Genomic DNA, 21,040 nt, shown 5'->3' with positions numbered 1-21,040 from the left:
TAGAAAACTAAGACCGGAAGGGAGAAAATTCCAAGTGATAAGGAATGCCAAAGAAAAGATGATAGTCCATCTACATGGTAGCTATAACATGTAGGGAAGACAACAATAAAGATTAAAAAGGGCAATTCAAAATAATTAGATGCAAGAGGGTAAAAACATGCAAATAATAGGCATGAGAAGCATAGCTCAAGCATTAAGTAATAAATGTGCCAAATTAAAGAGCATGTGTAATGATGACAATTGTGAATCATAATCCCAAATACATTGGGTGTGCAAGTTAAAATAGGGATGAAAATAATGTAATCCAAATGTATATGAGAACCATAAGTAAATGTCAATTGTCAAATCTCTTCTCCGAGTAGCCACGTGCTCAAATAAAATAAGGCACTTATCCAAATAAAACTCCAACACCAATGAGAATAATGCAATGAATGAAATATGCAAATAAATGAAGTAAAATAATATGAGAGGGAAAAAGGATAAGAAGTAGAAAAAGAAAGCGAGAAAGGAGAGAGAAGGGAGAATTTAGGATTAGAAAAGAAAAGATAAGAAAATTGGCACTAATCTGGATAGGTTGTGCAACGCTGGCGATGCGATCGCGTGGGTGACGCGGTCGTGTGGTGCGCGATATGGTTGAGTGACGCAGACGCGTGGGGCACGCAATCGCGTGACTCGATTTGTGCTAGTGGCGCGAGTGCAGCCTCGCGGTCGCACAACTCTCTGTTCAAAACTCAGTATTGCCAAAATCCAGGGTGACGCGGTCGCGTGGTCGACGCGATCACGCGAGTGGCCTTTTTTCCAATATGACGCGGACGCGTGGGTGACGCGTTCGCGTGGCAGGGCTTGTGCTACCAACACGGGTCCAGCCCAACTCCAGCTCAACTTTCGGCCATGCACCCTTTACGCCGATTTCAGGTCACGCGGCTGCGTGGGTGACGCGGTCGCGTGGGAGGCCATTATTCCCATATGACGCGGTCGCGTCAGCGACGCGGTCGCGTCAGCGACGCGGTCGCGTCAGCGACGCGGTCGCGTGGGATGATTTGTGCCATTGGCACGCCTCCAGCGCTGCTCCTGCGAAACTCTCTGTTCATATTAATATTGTCTCCCATCTCCTTGCGACGCGGATGCATCGCTGATGCGGTCGCGTCGCGTGCTCGCTTTTTTTTTTTTTTTGTAATCTGAAAATTGCAGAATGCAGTGTTAATTTGAATGTGATGCAAAACTCCAGGTTCAATATGATAAAATAAAATAAAAATAAAAAACAAATAAAATTAAATAAAAATGAAAAAAGAACGATCATACCACGGTGGGTTGTCTCCCATCTAGCACTTTTAGTTAAAGAACTTAAGTTGGACATTTGGTGAGCTCCCTGTTATGGTGGCTTATGCTTGTATTCATCTAGGAATCTCCACCAGTGTTTGTGATTCCAGTAACCTCCGGGGTCCCAAACTAGGCATGTAAAATCCTTGAGCAACTTCAAAAAGATTCTTAGGCTCCCGGGGTGTTGGATGTCAGAACAGATTCCAGGATCCCAAACCTTGCTTTTACACCCATTTTTGTAGGGATCTGTATTTTTCCAGCCGGGTGATAAGTAATTTGAATTCTCACTGCAGCTACCGAACAGCTTCCTAGACCCATTCAATTGAGCTCTACACCAACCTTTGCGTTTAAACTTAATGCTTCCAACCATAATGAACCTTGCAGGACAGTTCTTACCACTGACCATCTTCCTCTTACTCTTAATGCCACAAAGAGCTCTAAGTTGACCATCCGTCTCCAGTAGCCCATATTCAAGTGGAATTAGAAAGCTAAGGGATATGAATTTTACCCACTTGAATGTTGTGAAGGATGATGGCAACTTAGGGGGAGGTGTTTTTAATGAAATTGCAAGCTCCACTCCCTTGTGCTCTTCTCTGATAATTACCACCTCTTTGCAAGCTTCTTCAATTTCAACCTCTTCCTCTTGGTAGCTTTCTTCCAATTCAATCTTCTCTTCATTGCTTTCCAAGGGCATGGGAGGTTGTGCTTCGTCTTCTTGAATCTCCATCTCTTGATCAACCTCTTCCAAGTCTTCAACTGTGATATGCCTTGGAGGTTTTACACCCTCCTCAGCATCAGTTACAACCGTCTTGGAAGGAGGCTCTATGTCTTGACTTTCCCATGGAGGTTCTGCATCTCCTAAGTCTTCAACCACTTCTTCTTCTTTTTGAACAATGATAGCTTCTTCTACTTGTTCTAGTACAAATTCATTCTCTGTCTTGTCCACTGGGGTTTCTGGTATCTCCTTCATGGTACGCTCTTCATTGGGCTGTCCATATGGAGCTGTGGCTGATCCTTGTGTATTTGAGCACCTAGAAGCCCATTGAATCATTGCTTGCGCCAGTTGTTGAATGGTTGTCTGAAATTTAATTACTGTTTCCCTTAGGCGATCCTCTGCTTCTTGGGTTGCTGGACTTGGACATGCTACAAAAGAAAGTGGTGGTGGTTGGGAGCGATTGGATTGGAATTGGGGTGGTTCTATATATGGTTCATATGGCTCATAAGGTGGTTGGTATGGTGGTTGAGGGTTAGGGTCATATGGAGGTGAATGGTGGAAAGGGGCTTGTGAGTATGGTGGTCCAAAGTTGTGTTGAGGAAAGGGTTCATAGGCATATGGTGGTGGTTGTTGATAGTCCATTGGAGGTGGTTGTTGCCATGAGGATTGATCAAATCCTTGTGGCTCCTCCCATCTTTGATTGTTCCAACCTTGATGCCTATTCTCATTGTACTTTCTTTTTCCTGCAACATTATTAGACTCATAGCCAAAGGGGTGAGAGTTCATAGTAGCAAAATAAAAATTAAAAATGAAAATAAAAACAAATTTAAATTAAAAGGTTATTTAAATATTGAATTTGAAAATTAAATTTTGAAATTTGAAATTTGAAAATTTGAAATTTGAATTTTTGAAATTTGAATTTTAAATTTTTGAAATTTGAATTTTTGAAATTTGAAATTTGAAATTTGATTTTTGAAATAAGATAAGATAAGATAAAAATTTTAAAAATAAAAATCTAAAATTTTTTTTAGGCAAATTTCGAAAATTCAATGAAAAATAGAGAAAATATATTTTTGAATTAAATGAGGAAAGAGAAAAAACAACAAAATGATACGAAATTTAAAAATTTTTTGATCAAAACGAAGAAAACAACTAAGAACAACTTGAAGGTCAAGATGAACGCGAAGAACAACTTGAAGATCAAGATTAATACTAAGAACAAATTTTTGAAAATTTTTTTTTAAAAACAAATAACCTCTTAATTTACGAAAAAGAAAAAAATAAAAACAAAAATAAAAACAAATAAACAAGTAAAAAGCAAATATTTACAATAACCGATAATAAGGCACACGTTTGCAATTCCCCGGCAACGGTGCCATTTTGATGAGAGAACTTTTGCGTGGTCTAGAAATTTGCGGATAAATCCTCGTTGCAAGTATAGTCTCTAAACCTTCAAAAGTCCTTTCATACAAACGTTTTGGTTGTCACAAGTAACAAACCCCTTTGAAATTGATAACCGAGTATTCAAACCTCGGGTCGTCTTCTCAAGGAATTGCAGGGAAGTATGTTCTTATTATTGGTTATGAAGATTGTAAATTGGGGGTTTTGGAAGTTTGGGCAATGTGCACAGGTATATTTTCGAGCAATAAAAATAAATAAATAACTGTAAAATAAACTCTTGGCAAGGTATGAGAACCGGAAATCCTGTCCTTGTTATCCTTATCAGATGTGATGAGAATTGGATTTTAATCCCACTTAGTTAAGTCAAGTGGACTAATTAGCTTGATTCTCATGTCCTAGTCAACTCCTGTAGAGAGACTAGTGTTAGAGCAATCCTAGCTAAAGCAAAATCTGCCAATTTCAACCACTCCTGAGTTTGACAACTCAAGTGTTACCAATTACCTAACCAAAGCCAAAAGGGAGGAATCTAAATTATTTAAATAAAGGAAAGCAATCATAGATCTGAAAATACCTCAAATTAGCACTAATAAAGATATCAATTGTAACATGGAAGAGTTCATATATTAAATTGGAAAAATAAATAAAAATAAAGAACCTGGGATTGAGAGTCACTCCTAAAACTAAGAGAAATCCTAAATCCTAATCCTAAGAGAGAGGAGAGAACCTCTCTCTCTAAAAATTACATCTACTCCTAAAATTGTGAATGTGAGAGCCCTTCCTATGAATGGATTCATTCCCCCACTTTATAGCCTCTAATCTGTGTTTTCTGGGCTGCAAACTGGGTCAAAAACAGTCCAGAATTCGCTGGTTGCGAATTCAGATTCACTGATTTTCGTCACTTTCGACGCGGCCGCATGGAGCACGCGGTCGCGTCGCCTAGCGTCAGAGAAACAATGGCATATTATGTATCAAATCGAAGCCCCCGGACGTTAGCTTTCCAACGCAACTGGAACCGCGTCGTTTGGACCTCTGTAGCTAAAGTTATAGCCGTTTGAGTGCAGAGAGGTCAGGCTGGACAGCTTAGCAATTTCTCCAACTTCTTGCATTCCTTCCACTTTTGCATGCTTTCTTCCCATCCTCCAAGCCATTCCTGCCTTATAATATCTGAAAACACTTAACACACATATCAAGGCATCTAATAGTAATAAGAGAGGATTAATAATAAGCAAATATAAGATCAAAGAAGCATGTTTTCAATCAAAGCACATAATCAGGAAGGAAATATAAAACCATGCAAATATTATGAATAAGTGGGTAAAGTGTTGATAAAATCCACTTAATTGAGCACAAGATAAACCATAAAATAGTGGTTTATCACCTAGCTCTGTCTCTTCCTGCAAAGGGGAAAAGCATAAGTCTGTAGACCTCAGGGTCAACTCCATTGGTCTTTACAGTGTCACAGATTTGCAAGAATTCAGCTAGAAACTGATGAGGATCTTCCAATGGAAGTCCATGATACTTGCAATTCTGCTGCATCAGAGAAACTAATTGAGGTTTAAGGTCAAAGTTGTTTGCTCCAATTACAGGAATTGAGATGCTCCTTCCACAGAAGTCAGAAGAGGGTGCAGTGAAGTCACCAAGCATATTCCTTGCATTGTTGGCATTGTTATTATTTTTAGCTGCCATGTCTTCTTCCTTTACGAAAATTTCTGTCAGGTCCTCTCTAGAGAGTTGTACTTTAGCTTCTCTTAGCTTCCTCTTCAAGGTCCTTTCAGGTTCCGAATCAGCTTCAACAAGAATGTTCTTATCCTTGCTCCTGCTCATATGAAAAAGAAGAGAACAGAAAAGAATAGGAATTCTCTATGTCACAGTATAGAGATTCCTTGAGGTATCAGGAGAAAACAGCAATAGAGGGGTGAGGTAGGTAGATAAGAATTCGAACATATGAAGAAGGAGAGAGAGTCCGAATTACTAATTGAGGAGGAGTGTTAGTCCTTAAATAGAAATAGATGAGAGAGGAAATTTTTGAAAATTTTTAAAATAAAAATAAAATTAAAATTTAAAACAATTAGTTAAAGAATTTGGAAAAATGGTTAATGGTTTTTCAAAAATTAAAAGTGAGAAAGTTGTTAGGTGATTTTGAAAAATATTTTGAAATCAGTAATCAAAAAGATATGATTGAAAAACAATTTTAAAAAAATTTAAATTAATGATATGATTCTAAAATTCAAATATTGATCCTTTCTTAATAGGCAAGTAACAACTTGAAATTTTTTAATCAAATCATCAATTGTAGCAAGGATTTTCGAAAATATTAAAAATAATTTAAAAAGATTTGATTTTGAAAAAGATATGATTGATAAGAGAGGATATGAAAAAGATAAGATTTTGAAAAATTAGTTTTAAAACTTTCAAAATTGAAAAAGATTTGAATTGAAAACAAAATTACCTCCTTGATGCTATCCTGGTGTTAAACGCCCAGAATGGTATCCATTCTGGCGTTTAACGCCCAAAGTACTACCCTTTTGGGCATATAACGCCCAGCCAGGTACCCTGGCTGGCGTTTAAACGCCAGTTTTCCTTCCTCACTGAATTTTTAAAATTTTTTTTTGAATTTTTAATGATGAGAGAAAACAACAACAAAATGAAACTAATCATGAAAAACTAAGATCAATAAACAATGCATGCAAGACACCAAACTTAGAAATTTTCATTCTATAGACACTAATAATTCAAAAATGCATATGAGAAACAAGAAAAGACACCAAACAAGAGAATTCAAAGATCAGACCAGAGAAAATCATCAACAATAACTTGAAGATCAATGAAGAACATAATGCATGAAATTTTTTTGAGATAATTTAAAAATATGCAATTGACACCAAACTTACTATTTGACACTAGACTCAAACAAGAAACACAAAATATTTTGGTTTTTTTATTTTAAAATTTTTTTGTAATTTTCAAAAATTATTGGGAAAAAGAAAAATAAGGATTTCAAGATTTTTAATAAGAATTCCAGGAATCATGCAATGTTAGTCTAAAGCTTCAGTCTAAAAAAATTAGACATGGGTAGCCAAGCTTCAGCAGGACATTACATAGACAGCTAAATTGATGAGAAAGACAAAGAATCTCTTCAAAGGATAAGTAGAAACCTCGGTCCAAAAGAATTAGACATGGCTTATCAGCCAGGCAAGATTCAACATATCTCATGAAACTCTAGAATTCATTCTTAAAAATTCTAAAGAACATAGAATAATATATTTTTTTGAAATTTTTTTTCGAAAATAAAAAGAATAAAAACAAAAAGCTTAAAATTAAAATAAAATTACCTAATCTGAGCAACAAGATGAACCGTCAATTTTTCAAACTCGAACAATCCCCGGCAACAGCGCCAAAAACTTGGTACACGGAATCGTGATCGCACACTTTTCACAGAACTCCGTGCAGCTGACCAGCAAGTGCACTGGGTAATCCAAGTAATACCTTACGTGAGTAAGGGTCGATCCCACGGAGATTGTCGGCTTGAAGCAAGCTATGGTCATCCTTGTAAATGTCACTCAGGCGAATTCAAATATTTATGAGGTTTTGATAATTGAAATATAATTAAAACAGAAAATAAGATAGAAGCACTTATGTAATTCATTGATGGGATTTCAGATAAGCGTATGAAGATGCTTTGTTCCTTCTGAACCTCTGCTTTCCTATTGCCTTCATCCAATCATTCATACTCCCTTCCATGGCAAGCTGTATGTTGGGGGATCACCGTTGTCAATGGCTACCGTCCGTTCTCTCAGTGAAAATGGTCCAAATGTACTGTCACTGCACGGCTAATCATCTGTCGGTTCTCACTCATGTTGGAATAGGATCCATTGATCCTTTTGCGTCTGTCACTATGCCCAACACTCGCGAGTTTGAAGCTCATCATAGTCATCCCATCCCAGATCCTACTCGGAATTCCACAGACAAGGTTCAGACTTTCCGGATCTCAAGAATGGCTGCCAATAATTCTAGCCTATACCACAAAGGTTCTAATCTTAGATTAGAAACCCAAGAGATATGCACTCAAGCTATTGCAGATAGAATGGAAGTGGTTGTCAGGCACGCGTTCATAGGTGAGAATGATGATGAGTGTCACGGGTCATCATATTCATCATGTTGAAGTGCGAGTGAATATCTTGGAATAAGAATAAGCTTGAATTGAATAGAAAATAGTAGTACTTTGCATTAATTCATGAGGAACAGCAGAGCTCCACACCTTAATCTATGGGGTGTAGAAACTCCACCGTTGAAAATACATAAGTGAAAATAGGGTAGACATGGCCGAGTGGCCAGCCTCCCATGGAGGTCTCAGAACGTAAAAGTTACATAATGTGTTCCAGAGATGAAAATACAATAGTAAAATGTCCTATTTATAATAAACTAGTAGCCTAGGGTTTACAAAAATAAGTAAATGATGCAGAAATCCACTTCCGGCCCCACTTGGTGTGTGCTTGGGCTGAGCATTGAAGCTTTCACATGTAGAGACTTTTCTTGGAGTTAAACGCCAGCTCTGGTGCCAGTTTGGGCATTTAACTCCAGCTTTTATGCCAGTTCTGGCGTTTAACGCCAGAATAGAGTAGAAAGTTGGCGTTTAAATGCCAGTTTGCATTATCAAAACTCGAGAAAAGTATGAACTGTTATATATTGCTGGAAACCTAGAATGTCTACTTTCCAACGCAATTAAGAACGCACCAATTGGGCTTCTGTAGCTCCAGAAATTCTACTTCGAGTGCAGGGAGGTCAGAATCCAATAGCATCTGTAGTCCTTTTTCAGCCTCTGAATCAGATTTTTGCTCAGGTCCCTCAATTTCAGCCAAAAAATACCTGAAATCACAGAAAAACACATAAACTCATAGTAAAGTCCAGAAATATGATTTTTAATTAAAAACTAATAAAAATATACTAAAAACTAACTAAATCATACTAAAAAGTATGTAAAAATAGTGCTAAAAAGCGTATAAATTATCCGCTCATCACAAAACGCCAGCCAGGTGATGCACGGAAAACTTATCTCGTGACAAATTTCCTTCGGCAAGTGTACCGAATTGGTCGTCAAGTAAAAACTCACAATAGAGTGAGGTCGAATCCTACAGGGATTGATTGATCAAGCAACTTTAACTAGAGGAATGTTCTAGTTGAGCGAATCAGAATTTGAGTTGAGAATTGCAGAAAATTAAATGACGGGAAAGTAAATAACAGAAAAGTAAATGCTGGAAATAAAGAGCTGAATGTAGATGATGGAAAGTAAATTGCAGAATCTTAAATGGGAATGGGGTAATTGCTCATAAAAGTAAATGACAGAAAATAAAGAGAATGGGTAAGATCAGAAATGGGGAGTTCATTGGGCTCAGGAGATGTTGCATTCTCCGGATCAATTTCATTTTCATCTCTTCCTCAATCAATGCACTCATTGATCTCCTTGGCAATATTAAGTGATCGAATTCCAATTTCCTGTAATTCAATCTCTCAAATCTTGATCAATAGCCAATTCCTTGGTCAATTGCTCATGAGAAGAGATGAAGTATGGTCACTGATTATACCACATGCATTTTCCAAATCAAGTGTTGAGAGGATTATAGTCACATATCCATCCAAACCCAATTTGGTCCAGCATGAGAAAGCATTTCTAGCATGATCTCTTCATTCCTCTTTCAAGGTTCAGAAGAGATCCAAGTTTGAATAGCTTCTTTTCCAAGATAACAACCCAATTGGATGAAGATCGAAAGCTTTCAAGTAAAATCAAGAGAAAAGATAGAAGAAGAATAATGAAAACTAGTATTGATCCATCAAATTACAACAGAGCTCCCTAACCCAATGAAAGGGGTTTAGTTGTTCATAGCTCTGGAAAAATGAAAAACAAAGATGGAGAATACATTATGAAACTAGAAGTGCAGAGAAAGTAAAATACAGAGAGTAGTTCTATGCCAAGAGGCTCCCTATAATTTTCCAGCTCCCCCAATTTAATTCAAAGCTACTCCTATATATACTACTCTTCTGTTCTTCTAGTTGGCTCTTCAAGTCTTGGGTATGGGCCTTTGGATCTTGAGTTTGAAGCACTTCTCTTCTTCATTGGGCTTGGCTTTACTTGTAGAGAGAAAGTGTGAAGTGGGCAGAGACTTTAGCTCAGGACATTAGTGGTGTTAACGTTCAGTGAAAATATGGGTTCGAGAACGTTAGTGACAATCACCTTTTCCACTAACGTTCCTCACCAAAGTAAGAGCCATGTTAACTTCAACATTAGTTGCACAAACGTTGCCACTAACGTTGCCTCTATGCCCATCGCACACGTTACTGGGACTTACCTTTCCCAGTAACATTGAGAAGTCTCCCCCTTCCTTACGTTAGAGTCCACGTTAACTTAGTTAACGTGGCTCTTTTAACGTAGGCTTGCCAACCTTCAAGAACGTTAGTGACACTTACCATTGTCACTAACATTCCAATGTGCCCCTATTTCTCACGTTAGAGTCCACGTTGACTAGGTTAACGTGGCTTCTAACGTGGCCATGCTAGCCGTCTCCAACGTTAGTGACAAAGTTGAGTGTCACTAACGTGGGAGTTAACGTGGCTCATAGTGGCTTGTGTGGGCTCATTCCAACGTTAGTGACAATGTTTGGTGTCACTAACGTTATCGACCACCTTGTTTATTCACATTAGCTTCCACGTTAACTAGGTTAACGTGGGAGTTAACGTGGCTTATTGTGACTTGGCCAACGTTAGTGATAAAGTTGAATGTCACTAACGTTGGCTTCCCCTTTACTTCTTAACGTTAGAGGCCACGTTAACTAAGTTAACGTGGCAACTAACGTGGCCACTTATGAGCTTGGTCCAACGTTAGTGATAATGTTGAGTGTCACTAACGTTGGCTCCATTTCCTTTCTTCCACGTTAGAGTTCACGTTAACTTAGTTAACGTGACTCTTAACGTGGGCAATGATGGCTTCGAGAGCGTTATTGGCAATTACTTTTCTCATTAACTTTGCAAGTTACTCCCATTCCACGTTAGTGTTAACGTTAGTGTAACTAACGTAGCCACTAATGTGGTTCTTCTTCCTTTGTCCTGAAATCAAGCAATAGAGTGCATCAAAGTTTTAATCCAAGTCATGGGAATTGCAACATCCAATTTGTCATTAAATCCATGCAAAATCCTCATGAAATCATGTAAAGTGCACAATGTATGCTTGAATCAAGATGTAAGTGAATATCTACCCAAAACTAGCTTATTTCTTAAGGAAATGCATAAAACTACCCTAAAAACAGTAAACAAAAGGTCAGTGAAACTGGCCAAAATGCCCTGGCATCACAACACCAAACTTAAAGCTTGCTTGTCCCTAAGCAAGTACTGGAACAAGAGAATGATGAATGGAATGCCAAGAGAAATGAGTCATTCTTGTGGAAGTCATGTCCCTGGTTTTATGGTGGTTTCATGCATAGCAACTTAGGTTCATTCCTGGCTTTCAGACCTTTATCATGTCCTAGAATACTCACTGTGATTGCATCCCATGAGACTTTTATTCATTGATCCTTTTGTTGTCATTTCAGGGCTTATTTTTTTATTCTTAGGCTAAGTGCTCTGTATGGGGGCAACTCTTTAAAATAAGCTTTCAGCCAACACTCCCGAACCAGTTGGTTCAAGGTGCTAAGTGTTGAAGCACCCCTAAGGACTTACTTGCTCAAGTCTCTCCCCCATACATACACACCATAGGCATATAGTTTATTTATTTTCTTTTCTTGAGACCTTGGTGTCCAGCACCTCTTTGGGTTACTAAATGCTCTGTAGTGAGGGTTACTCTTGATAGTGGACTTTCAGCTGATAATCCCGAGTTAGTAAACCCAAGTTACCAAGTGATAAGGCACCCCTAGGAGCTTATTCATCCAAGTAGATCCCTCACACAAGAGCACCACAGACACATGCCTCAAGATTAAAACCATTGGTGCCTAGCCTTATTGCTTACTCTTTTTCTTTTACTTTTCAACCTTTATTGTTCTTTCCCTTTTTCTTATTAGGATATTCTTATTTAGCTAGTCTCATGGGGTGTGTCTCAAGCATAGTATTCATGACAGATAGTTGTCCTCCCACCTTGTGGTTGAACTAACTTAGCTAACTTATGACCACACCATAAACTCATGAACTTACTCCATAGTATGAACTCCTCTCTGGTCTTTTAAAACACTCATTCTCTTTTTCATTTGGTTCAAAAGGACAAGCATACAAGTAAGCAAAGTAAGGATGCAGTGACATGAAGACTAGCAAACATAGACCTTATTCAACCAAAAACTTAAAAGACAAAATAAAAAATTTCAAACTATCATGTAACTATTAATCAAGATTGCATTCGGACTTCCAATTTTCAACATTCTAAGTACATGGAGTTAAGTGACAATACAACCTTCAGGTGATGGTTTCTAGTTGCCCTCTTTTTGTCATCATCCTGGTCTTTGCTACCTCACTTCCTTGGGTGAAGGTGCACCATTTCCTCATAAGATTCCTGCAAAGTTATTGGAAGTTGCTTGTTCCCAAAGCACTTGAGAAATAGTTAGCTTGCATGTATGCTTGTGACTTCTGAACTTAATTTGGTGTGTCAACACCAAACTTAGTTCCTTGCCCTGTAGAGAACCTTGCATATATGCAGAGAACCTCATATCTTGATGTTTAACAAAACAATTATCAACTAAAATCTAACTAAATCTAAGTGGTTTCCATTGATTGATTGGAGCTAGCAATGTGCTTTGGAAATGGAGTGTGATTTTAACTAAATTCCTTTGGTGGAAAACCAAACTTAGAATCACACTTTCACTCTTGAATTGTTTTGGTGTGGAACACCAAACTTAGCTCCTCGCAATACAGGGGAAACAACTTGTGATCCTTATTGAAATAAAGATGAAAAGGAAACTACCTGAGGTTGGGTTGCCTCCCAACAGAGCGCTCTTTTATCGTCGCTAGCTCGACGGTTCCTCCTTTACTTGAGATGGTAATTTACTCTGGGGTTTTCCCCCATGTTGCCCAGATAATGCTTGAGTCTTTGTCCGTTCACTGTAAAAGTCCTCTCTAAACCTTCATCCATGATTTCGATGTGTCCATATGGTGAAACTTTTGTGACAAGAAAAGGTTCAGACCACCTTGATTTGAGTTTTCCTGGGAATAGTCTCAATTTGGAATTGTAAAGGAGTACTCGCTGCCCCTTTTCGAAACTCCTGGGTGCAAGATGCAGGTCATGTCTTCTCTTTGCCTTCTCTTTATACATCTTGGTATTTTCATAGGCTTGTGACCTGAATTCCTCCATCTCTTGCAGCTGCAACATCCTCTTTGCACCAGCAGCAATGCTGTCAAAAATTAGTATCTTGATAGCCCAGAGAGCTTTGTGTTCCAGCTCCAGTGGTAAATGACAAGCTTTCCCATACACTAGTTGATATGGGGACATTCCAAGTGGTGTTTTGAATGTTGTTCTGTATGCCCAAAGAGCATCATCCAGCTTCTTCGACCAATCCTTTCTTGATGCACCCACAGTCTTTTCCAGAATCCTCTTTAGCTCTCTGTTGGATATCTTAGTTTGTCCACTTGTTTGGGGATGGTAAGGTGTGGCTACCTTGTGTTTTACCCCATATCGTAGGAGAAGAGCTTCTAGTGGTCTGTTACAAAAATGGCTCCCTCCATCATTGATGAGTGCTCGTGGGACTCCAAACCGGCTAAAGATATTCTTCCTGAGGAAGTTCATGACTACCCTATTATCATTCGTTGGGGTTGCAATAGCCTCTACCCACTTGGAAACATAATCCACTGCTACCAAGATGTAATTGTTTGCATATGAGGTTGGGAATGGTCCCATGAAATCGATTCCCCACACATCAAACAATTCCAGTTCCAAGATGAAATTTTGTGGCATCTCATTTCTTTTGGGCAAGTTTCCAGATCTTTGGCATTCATTGCAGCTCTTTACTAGTTCTTTGGCATCCTTGAAAAGGGTGGGCCAAAAGAATCCGCTTTGTAACACCTTAGCTGCAGTTCTATCCCCTCCAAAGTAGCCTCCATAGCATGAGCCGTGGCAATTCCATAGGACCTCTCATCCTTCTTCTTCCGAAACACATCTTCTAAGGATTCCATCTGAACACTTCTTGAATAGATATGGCTCATCCCAGACAAAGTACTTTGCATCATTCATGAGCTTCCTTTTTTGATGTTTATTGATCTCTGGAGGCAATGCTCCAGTTGCCTTGAAGTTGGCAATGTCTACGAACCATGGTGCTTTATGAACTATCATCAACTGCTCATCAGGGAAGAACTCGTTCACACTTGTATCAGGTGTTCCACCTTTATCATGAGGAATCCTGGATAGGTGATCTGCTACCTTGTTCTCCACTCCTTTCTTGTCTCTGATTTCAATATTGAATTTCTGCAATAATAAGATCCATCTTATTAGTCTTGGCTTTGATTCTTGCTTGGCAAACAAATATTTAAGAGTTGTGTGATCTGTAAAAACAATCACTTTAGCACCAATGAGGTACGATCTAAACTTGTCAAATGCAAAAACTATTGCTAGCAACTCCTTTTCAGTAGTGGTATAATTTCTTTGAGTATCATTAAGGACTTTGCTCGCATAGTATATCACATGGACTAAGTTATCTTTCCTCTGTCCTAACACTGCCCCAACTGCAAAATCAGATGTGTCACACATTAATTCAAATGGTAAATTCCAATCAGGTGGGGAAATGATAGGAGCAGAGGACAACCTCATTTTTAAATTTTCAAAGGCTAACATGCATGTTTCATCAAAGATAAATGGTGTATCAGATACAAGGAGATTGCTTAAGGGCTTGGCTATCTTTGAAAAATCTTTAATAAACCTTCTGTAAAAACCAGCATGCCCTAAAAAACTCCTAATTGCACTGACATCACTGGGTGGAGGCAGTTTTTCAATAAGTTCTACTTTGGCTCTGTCAACCTCAATGCCTTGGTTAGAAACTTTGTGACCAAGGACTATTCCTCCTGTCACCATAAAGTGAAATTTCTCCCAGTTCAAGACCAGATTGGTCTCTTGGCATCTTTTCAATACCAAGGCGAGGTAATGTAGGCAACTAGGGAAGGAATCTCCGAATACCGAGAAATCATCCATAAAAACTTCAATAAATTTTTCTATCATATCTGAAAAGATAGAAAGCATGCAGCGTTGGAAAGTCGCAGGTGCATTACATAACCCAAATGGCATGCGCCTGTAGGCAAACACTCCATATGGGCAAGTGAATGAGGTTTTCTCTTGATCTCTGGGATCAACCACTATTTGGTTATATCCTGAATAACCGTCGAGAAAACAATAATATGCGTGCCCTGTAAGTCTTTCCAACATCTGATCCATGAATGGAAGGGGGAAATGATCTTTTTGTGTAGCCTCATTGAGCTTCCTGTAGTCTATTTACATCCGCCATCCTGTGACTGTCCTTGTAGGAATTAGTTCGTTCTTCTCATTGGGAACCACGGTAATTCCTCCCTTTTTTGGGACAACATGCACGGGGCTAACCCAGGGGCTGTCTGAGATCGGGTAGATTACCCCTCCCTGCCATAACTTCATAACTTCTTTCTATACCACTTCCTTCATGATTGGGTTTAACCTCCTTTGGGATTGAATGGATGGTTTGGCATCATCTTCCAGCAGTATCTTGTGCATGCATATGGCCGAACTTATCCCTTTCAAGTCAGCAAGAGTCCAACCAATGGCATCTTTGTGGTTTCGCAGTACTTTGAGCAGTTCATCCTCTTGATCTTGGCTGAGGCATGAGCTTATGATTACTGGGTAATTTTCATCTTCTCCTAAGTATGCATATTTGAGAGAGGGTGGCAGTGCTTTGAGTTCAAGTTTGGGTGCTTCTGACTTTTCGTTCTCTTCCTTTGGTGCACATTGTATTTGAATCTCTGCTGTTGCAACCTCTTCACTAAACGTAGACTCCTCCTCTATTATACCTTCAGGTTCTTCTTCTTCAAAACTTTCCTGCACTGCATCTTCAAGTGAGTCCAACCTCATACACTCTCCCAATTGCTCTGGTGGGTAACTCATGGCCTTGAACACATTGATCGTCATCTTTTCATTGTGTACTCTCAGGGTGAGATCACCTTTTTGGACATCGATGACAGCTCCAGCAGTGGCCAAGAACGGCCTTCCCAGGATAATGGAGGTCTTGGCTTCTTCCTGCATATCCAGCACTATGAAGTCTGCCGGGAATATGAAGTCTCCCAATTTCACCAGAAAATCCTCTACTACGCCATGAGGGAACTTGAACGATCTGTCAGCCAACTGTAAGGCCATTTTTGTTGGTTTAGCCTCCTCTATCTTCATCTTCCTCATCATAGCTACTGACATCAAATTGATGCTGGCTCCTAAGTCACAAAGAGCTTTCTCCACTGTGATTTCCCCTATAATACAAGGGATCTGAAAACTCCCGGGATCCTTCAATTTCTGGGGTAGTTTGTGTTGAATGATAGCACTACATTCTTCGGTTAATATCACAGTCTCGTTGTTCTTCCAGCTTCTTTTCTTAGTCATTAGCTCCTTTAAAAACTTGGTGTAGAGTGGCATTTGTTCTATTGCTTCAGCAAAGGGTATGTTGATTTGTAGTTTCTTGAAGATCTCCAAAAATCTCGAAAACTGGTTGTCATCCCCCTTCTTCTTTAATTGCTGAGGATATGGGACTCTTGGTACGTCTGGCTTCAGAACTCCTTCCCCTTTTTGTGAACTCAAAGTGGGAACTCGAGCTTCGTCCTGCTCTTCTTCCTCTTTATTTGAGTCCTCTTCTTGTGGTTTCTGGGGAGTTTCCTTCAGTTCCTTCCCACTCCGAAGGGTGATAGCCTGACACTCCTCCCTTTGGGTTAAGTTAGTATTGCTGCGAAGGTTGTGGCTTGGAATTTGCTTGAATAAGTAGCCAATTTGTGTCTCCAGTTTCTTGATGGCAGCATCCTGATTCTGCATATTGGACATCACTTCTTCTCGGAAGGCTTTACTATCTTGAATCTCCTTGCCTATCCCTTCAAGTAGATTCTCAATCTTTGAGAGTCTATCATCCAATGATTGTAGATTGGGATCAGAGGTGGAAGAATGAGGTATGTTATTTTGGTTTTGATGTGGATGTGGAGAGTTGTTGTTATGGGAGTGTTGATATGGTTTAGATGTGAAATGTTGGTGAGATGCATTGTTGGGATTTGGGCGTCTTTGATCAAGGCTTTGGTCTTGTTGATTTCCCCACCCAAATTTTGGGTGGTTCCTCCATCCAGGGTTGTAGGTCTTGGAGTATGGATCTTGGTTTTGCCTAGGTGAATTCCCAATGTAGTTGACTTGCTCCTGACTTCCCTCTGCTTCTTCATTCAGTCCTTCTTGGGTTGTTGATGAAGTGGTGATTGCTGCTACTTGGTTCCTCTCCATCTTCTTGGTGAGGTTAGCCAGCTGCTGGGTAATGAGCTTGTTTTGAGCCAGCAGAGCATCTACATTATTTAGTTCCATCACTCCTCTCGTGTTCCCTCTTTTGGAAGCATAGAAGTAGTCATTCTCTGCTACAGTTTCAATGACATCTATGGCCTCCTCAATGGTCTTCTTCTTGTTCAAGGATCCTCCGGATGAATGGTCTATTGCCTTCTTTGACACATAAGAGAGCCCTTCATAGAAAATGTGCAGCTGCACCCATTCATTGAACATATCTGGTGGGCTCCTCCTTGTTAGGTCTTTAAACCTCTCCCATGCTTCAAACAGAGTCTCACCATCTTGTTGCCTGAAAGTTTATACCTCATCTCTTAGCCTATTGATTCGATGAGGAGGGTAAAATCTTGCTAAGAATTTGTTCACCACATCCTCCCAGGTTGTCAAGCTCTCCTTTGGGAAAGACTCCAGCCACTTGGCTGCCTTATCCTTGAGTGAGAATGGAAATAAGAGCAGTCTATAGGCGTCAGGATGAACACCATTAGACTTCACTGTGTCACATATTCTCATGAAGGAGGTTAGATGTTGATTGGGGTCCTCTTGGACACTCCCTCTGATGGGATATTTTCGTAGAGAAACGAATTTCTCCAAAACACCCAAATCTAACCGGCAAGTGCACCGGGTCGCATCAAGTAATAATAACTCACGGGAGTGAGGTCGATCCCACAGGGATTGAAGGATTGAGCAATTTTAGTTTAGTGGTTGATATAGTCAAGCAAATCAAGAATTGGTTGAGAGATTTGTGATTTGCAGAATTTAAATTGCATAGAAAGTAAAAGAAATGGATGAATTGCATGAAATTAAAGAGAACTGGAATTTAAAGTGCTGAATCTTAAAGAGCAAGAAATTAAATGGCAGAAACTTAGAACGCAAGAAATGTAAATTGCAGAATCTTAAAGTGCAAGAAATGTAAATGGCTTGAATTGTAAAGGGAATTGGGAGTTGGATTTGCAGGAATTAAACAAGGAAAAGTAAATTGCAACAAACAGAGAAGTAAAGGATGTCTTGAATCAAACCGGATCTTAAAACAGAAATGTAAATAAGCATGAAAACAGTAAACAGGGAATGGGAAATGGGAAATCCGGATCTCAGGACCCAAGAGACTAGAAAACCAAGTCTAGATGTCAATGCCTTCCTAGATCCAACAAGAACAATTGCAAAGGAAATGTAGATTGCAAAGAAAGTAGATGAAGAAGAAAGTAACCGAAACTGAAATTCAATTAATCAGAAAATTAAACAAGATCCCAAGGTGAGATTGAAACAGAATTTCTTCAACTCTCCACCCAAAATCCAAGACAAGAAAAGTAAAGAGTGCTGGGCAAGAACAAGGAAGAAGAGAGATCAATTCTCCTCCCAAATTCTCTTGAATTAAAACAACAATGCTAAGAAAAATAAAAGTGAGCTCCAAGCAAAACCGAAAAGAAAGCTATTCTGCCAAACTAAAAAGGAAGCTCCCTTAAAACTTAAATTCAAATCTATTTATACACTTTCTTCAAATGGTCTTCAAGCCTTCAATTGGGCCTTTGCTCTTGGTGGAATTGGGTTGAGAGATGCCTTGGTTGATTGCTCTTGGAGTTTGGAGAAGAACTAAATTGAACCGGGTTGGAATCATGAAAGCTTGAGTAAAAGTTGGAGTAAAAGTTAGGGGTCTAACTTTTGCTCCAACTTTTCACATCAGCACCCTTGTTTTGCTGATACCAACGTTGGGGCAAAAGTTAGGGGTCTAACTTTTGCTCTAACGTTGGCCTCCCCTTGGTTATTCATGGCGCCAACGTTAGCCAAAAAGTTAGGGGCTAACGTTGGCGCAAACTTTTGCTAGTCCAGGGAGTATTTTTCATGCACTGATGACAAGTCATCTTAGCCTATTTTAACTAGCCTTTTTCTTTTGTTTTCAATTGAATTATGCACTTTCTTGAGCCATAAGCAAGCCAATTAGGTAGATTTTCATGTTTCCTTTGAGTTAATCAACCATGTATGAATTCATGCTATTTCATGAGGTTTTATGCTAAAATTGTCACATATTATGAAAGAATGAATATCTCATGATTTTGAGCATAGCTTTGATGAGTTTGGTTGATTAATGATAGGTGAAGAAAGCTTGGAGAAAGGTTGAAGCAAAGAGGAATGGCTAGAAGTGAAGAATGGAATAAGTGAAATTGAACCTGGAGGCATGAAGTTAGCCCCAACGTTAGCCCCCTAACTTGGAGGCTAACGTTGGGCATGAAGATTACTCCCTGGGCTCCCCACGTTTGAGCCAACGTTAGCCCCCTAACTTGGAGGCTAACGTTGGCAAGAGAATTCCTCCCTGGGCCACCAACGTTTGCGCCAACGTTAGGGGTCTAACTTTGACCCTAACGTTGGCACATAAAAAACAAAGGGAGAAGGGCCAACGTTTGCGCCAACGTTAGCCCCCTAACTTGGAGGCTAACGTTGGCGCCACACACCACAAGACATACAAGGGGTATACTTCCAACAAGAATAACTTGAGCTACATAGCTCCAAATGAGGTGATTCAAGAAGCATTGGAAAGTAGGAATCAAGAGCTTTCCAAGCATATATGGCACTGCATGGTGGACACTAAAATTGAGGGAGAAAACTGCCCCGCAATGTGCATAAACGAACATGGTGGTAACCTGCAGTGAGGCCACTTGACCTCTGCACCTTCAAAGGAGTATAACTCGAGCTGTAGAGCTCCAAATGATGTGCTCCCAAAGGCATTGGAAAGTAGACATCCAGGGCTTTCCAACAATGTATAATAGTATGGGGTGGACAATACATTTGAGCCTCCAGAACTGGCGTTTTCGCCAACGTTTGAGGGCTAACGTTACCTCAAACGCTGCACACCAAAGCCAGCGACCATACCCTCTTCAAATGATCATAACTTGAGTTGTAGATGTCCAATTGAAGTGATTCCAAGTGGGTTAGAAAGCTGACATTCATAGCTTTCCAACCATATATGATAGTCTATATTGGGCATAAAATTGGCAACATGACAAGAGGACAAAGTTGGCCCCATAAATGTACATAAGGGAGGCCAACGTTAGGGTCAAAGTTAGACCCCTAACGTTGGCACCAACGTTCATACCAGCAAATTATGCTTGCTGCTATGAAAAGTTGGGGTCAAAGTTAGACCCCTAACTTTGGCCCTAACGTTGGGACCAACTATGGCTAACTTCAAAACCGGTTCAATTGGTTCACTTCGGTTCTTCCTCAAACTCCAAGAGCAATCAACCAAGGCCTCTTTCAACCCAATTCCATCAAGAGCAAGGGCCCAAATGATCATCACTCAAAGGCACAAGAAATAGATAAAATAGGATTTTCATTTAATTGTAATTTGTTTTTAATTTCATTTTCAATTTGTAGAAATGCCTATAAATAGGCATCTGTTTCATATTTGTAAAAAGGCTGGCTCCACTAGGGAGCATTAGGATTTGAGAGCTCTCTCTTAGTTTTCAATTTCGTTTTGAATCTTGGGTTGAGAATTGAAGAAATTCTGTTTCAATCTCACCTTGAGAATTTTCTTGTTTACTTTCTCTGCACAATTGAATTTCCATTCCTGTTTACTACTTCACCTTCTCTTGGCTTCTGCAATTTACTTTTCTTTAATTTCTCTTGCAATTGTTCTTGTTGGATCTAGGAAGGCATTGAGATCTAGACTTGGTTATCTAGTCTCTTGGGTCCTGAGATCTTAATTCCAATTTTACATTCTCTGTTTATTGCTTTTCATGTTTATTTACATTTCTGTTTTGGTTCCGAATCAATCAAATCCATCTTTTACTTCTCTGCTTGTTGCAATTTAACTTTTCCTTGTTTAATTTCTGCAAATCCAATTCCCAATTCCCTTTACATTTGATGCAATTTATATTTCTTGTCATTTAAGATTCTTGCAATTTACATTTCTTGCTCTTTAAGTTACTTGCCAATTTACATTCTGCAACTTTAAATTCATTGTCATTTACTTTCTGTTGGTTACAATTTCACACAATTCACATCAATGTTAGCTTGACTAAACTAATCACCCACTAAAGTTGCTTGATCCATCAATCCCTGTGGGATCGACCTCACTCCCGTGAGTTATTATTACTTGATGCGACCCGGTGCACTTGCCG

At 39.4% G+C, this 21,040-nt stretch overlaps 1 non-coding gene across 1 annotated transcript; it reads left to right on the top strand.

Annotated features, from left to right (window-relative positions):
* The first annotated feature begins 17,145 nt into the window (after window positions 1-17,145).
* Window positions 17,146-17,252, top strand: LOC112753976 (small nucleolar RNA R71). The gene has a single exon (XR_003178334.1). It is a non-coding gene; the product is annotated as a small nucleolar RNA R71 (small nucleolar RNA).
* The last annotated feature ends 3,788 nt before the right edge of the window (window positions 17,253-21,040 follow it).

This window comes from Arachis hypogaea, chromosome 15 (assembly GCF_003086295.3).
Source record: "Arachis hypogaea cultivar Tifrunner chromosome 15, arahy.Tifrunner.gnm2.J5K5, whole genome shotgun sequence".
NCBI classification, from domain to species: domain Eukaryota; kingdom Viridiplantae; phylum Streptophyta; class Magnoliopsida; order Fabales; family Fabaceae; genus Arachis; species Arachis hypogaea.
This window is presented reverse-complemented; position numbering and strand designations above follow the sequence as displayed.